This window comes from Manis javanica, chromosome 11 (assembly GCF_040802235.1).
Source record: "Manis javanica isolate MJ-LG chromosome 11, MJ_LKY, whole genome shotgun sequence".
In the NCBI taxonomy this organism is placed as follows: Eukaryota; Metazoa; Chordata; class Mammalia; order Pholidota; family Manidae; genus Manis; species Manis javanica.
Genome location: NC_133166.1, coordinates 23,866,148 through 23,869,691, shown reverse-complemented (window position 1 = coordinate 23,869,691; position 3,544 = coordinate 23,866,148). Strand labels below are relative to the sequence as shown.

The window sequence follows — 3,544 nt, the reverse complement described above, 5'->3', positions numbered from 1 at the left end:
ATTCATGTAATTTTTAGGTAGCTTCACAAGGATACATAAAGACACATAGAGAAAAATATGGAAGGATACACACCAAATTAGTAACCAATCTAATGGTTGTTTTTAATGAGTTCTTCTTTCCCCTGATTTACTAAAGTCTAATTAACAGATAAAACTTGCATTTATTTAAGGTGTACATCATGATGTTTTGATATATGTATACATATATCAAATATGAAATGATAAACACAAGTAAGCTAATTACCTATTCATCACATTCATAGTTACCATTTGTGTATAGGTGATAAGAACACTTAAGATCAAATCTCTCAGAAAATTTCAAATGTATGATACAGTATTATTAACTATAATTACTATTCTGTGCAGTAGATCACCAGAAATTATTCATCTTGCATAACTGAAACACTGTATGTATGTGATTTGTAAGTGGTTGTTCAGGGATGTCACAGAGGGTGAAAATTTAGTGAGGAATAACTGAACAAATTTCAAGACCAGGGCACTGTTCTCATTTGATCTATTACCAAAGATAAGGTTGATAACATGGAGGCTACATGATTTTGGAAACTCAATTGTCTGGCCACAGGTTCTGTGCAGGAACTAGATTGCTGAGTCAAGCATGACACTGCTCTCTCTATTGCTTTGGCAGTAGAAGATCCAAGTCCTATAACCTCCCTGGTGAACTTGCTCCAGAAATAGAATTCACTGAGCTATTTCCTAGTGTTTCAGCTTCCTAGTACTATTCCCACCTATCACTTCTAAAGATCACATCATGGATGGCTAGAGATGCTGAAAACTCTGTTTCTCTTCCAAAGTTACTTCTGCTTTGGAAAAAATATGTGAGCCACCTGCTCTCGGATTTGCTTGGTCTTGATCCCATAAACGATGGGATTCAGTATCGGTAGAACTAGAATGCAGACATTAGCCAACAAGACGTGGATATGAGGTGGAATGTGGCATCCAAACCGCTGAGTAAGGGTTATGAAGATCGCAGGCCCATAAAAAAGGATGATGATGCAGACATGTGAGCCACATGTGTTGAGAGCTTTGTGGTGAGTATCTTGGGAAGGCATGTGGGAGACAGCATGGAGAATCACTAGATAGGAAACAAAAATTAGCAGGACATCTAAGACCACTGTTGACATTATGACAAAAAGTCCATACCAGATGTTCACTCGAATGTCATTACAAGCATATTTGGCCAAACCAATGTGTTGACAGAAGGTATGTGGAATGATATTATTTTGGCAGAAAGTCAACCTTTTTAAAAGAAATATGATTGGGAAAATTGTACAATAACTTCTGAGAAAGACTGTCACACCAATTTTCTGAATCAGCGCATGTGTAAGAATAGTGGTGTACCTCAGTGGGTAGCATATGGCAATGTAGCGTCAAATGCCATCACCAGCAAGATCCCTGACTCATACAAGAAAGTGCAGTGGATGATGAAGAACTGGGCAATGCAGCGATCCAGGGAGATCTCCCCAGCATGGAACCAGAAGATGGCCAGGGCCTGAGGCACTGTGCACATGGAGAGGACAATGTCTGCTCTGGCCAACATGCAGAGGAAGAGGTACATGGGCTCATGGAGGCTGCGCTTTGTGAGGATGATGCAGATGTGCAGGCTGTTCCCAAGCAGGGCGATGACATAGGAAATGAGGAAGGGGATGGAAATCCACCTGTGCCGGTCCTCAAGGCCAGGGATGCCCAGCAAGCGGAAGACTGTGTGGCTGACACCAGTGTGGTTTCAGGTAGTCATACTTTTGGAGACCACCAGAGACATCACCCCCTATTCACAGTGATAAGAAAATACAGATTTTCTCAAAGTGTTCTGTGTGAAGTCACAAAGATTCTTTGACATATCTCACACTCTCCATTTTCTTTGAACATGCAGATAAGAAATTTAAAAAGTCAACAGGTTATTTTCTCAACCTCAACCAGTAATAGTCTAATTAAAAGACATATATATATCTCCAGCTAATAAAATTAAACATATTACTGTATGTATTTCTCCTATAAACAGAGGATTATAAATATACAAATGAAATCATTATATGTAACATATATATATGTTCCTTGAAGGAGGGCTGTAACAAGATGTTTCTTGACCTTGTGATGAGCAGTTTATCATAAGGAGAATAATGAAAAGAGAGAGAAGCAGCAGAAGAAAATGTGGGTATTCAAATAAAAGTATAGCATGTTTGTGAAACAATGTTCAGCTCCAGGTGGCTGTGTGTGGGGAGTACTGAAGAAAGCAGGCCAGGTGGTTGGATAGACATTTGGCCCAGGTCATGGGAATGAGTTTGAAATCTCTCTGACTTCACCGCATACAATTTCTCATTTATTAAGAGAGTCAAGAGAACTTTAAAGAGATTGACCAGACCTGTGTGCCTGAATTGAGGCACTGCTCATGCTCACACCTTAGGGAATTAAGTTTAGAAATGGCTAAATTGGGAAAATAAAGCATTATTGCTGTAATGAAAGTACATGATATTTGGAATATTTTTCTGCAGGTGAAAATTTTATCATTTTTCAATTGATGAACATTTGTTTATTCATTATCTCAGCCATTCAGGAAGCAGTAACTATTTTTTAAGCACCATATTACAAACCAGGAATATAGGGGGATAGGAGAATTTTCATGAGTCCTCAGGGCTTATGATTTGAGAGAAAACCAAATTTGTAGCCAGACAGGTTGAAGAATTGGAGACAAATGTTAATTCCCCCTATTGAAGAGGTATTTAAAAAGATCTAAAAAAAGAAAAGATCCATTGTGTTTATGAACCACATCTTCTTCCCAGGTGGAGAAAGAAAAGCACCAAATGATTTCACTCATATGTGGAGTATAAGAACAAAAGAAAAGAGAAGGAACAAAACAGCAGCAGAATCACAGAACCCAAGAATGGACTAATAGTTACCAAAGGGAAAGGGACTGGGCAGGAGGGGTGGGAAGGGAAGGACAAGGGGGGAGGGGGAAGAAAGGGGGCATTATGATTAGCATGTATAGTGTGTCTGTGGGGCACAGGGAGGGCTGTGCAACACAGAAAAGACAAGTAGTGATTTTACAGCATCTTAACTATGCTGGTGGACAGGGACTGTGACGGGGTACATGTGGGGGGGACTTGGTGAAGGGGGGAGCCTAGTAAACATAATGTTCTTAATGTAATTGTAGATTAATGATACCAAAATAAAAAAAAAAGAAAAGATCTACTTGAGTAGCTGAGTTATATTTATCCTCATTAATATTTTTTCTTCCACTCCAGTTATCTCCTTAGAGCCTCTGATTTTCCTTTCTGCAAAGGAATATCAGCTCCAATGACCATCTTCCAAGTACTCTGAGGAAGTGTTTTGCCATCAGAGTCACCAATCAAAGGAAGCCAGTCAACTGGTCTAGGTCAGGGCACTGCCTTCCGTAGGGCACACGGATGTTCTGTAAGACAAGTTCTCTCCAGTGACGGTGGCTGACCTTCTGCAGGATAACAAGTGGGACAACACTGGAGGGACATAAGGCAGATGTGCTGCACAACTGATCAGGAAAGGGAAGGAG

At 39.9% G+C, this 3,544-nt stretch overlaps 1 pseudogene; it reads right to left on the bottom strand.

Annotated features, from left to right (window-relative positions):
• Positions 1-812: 812 nt before the first annotated feature.
• On the bottom strand, positions 813-1,756 carry LOC140844191 (olfactory receptor 52B4-like; annotated as a pseudogene).
• Positions 1,757-3,544: the final 1,788 nt, after the last annotated feature.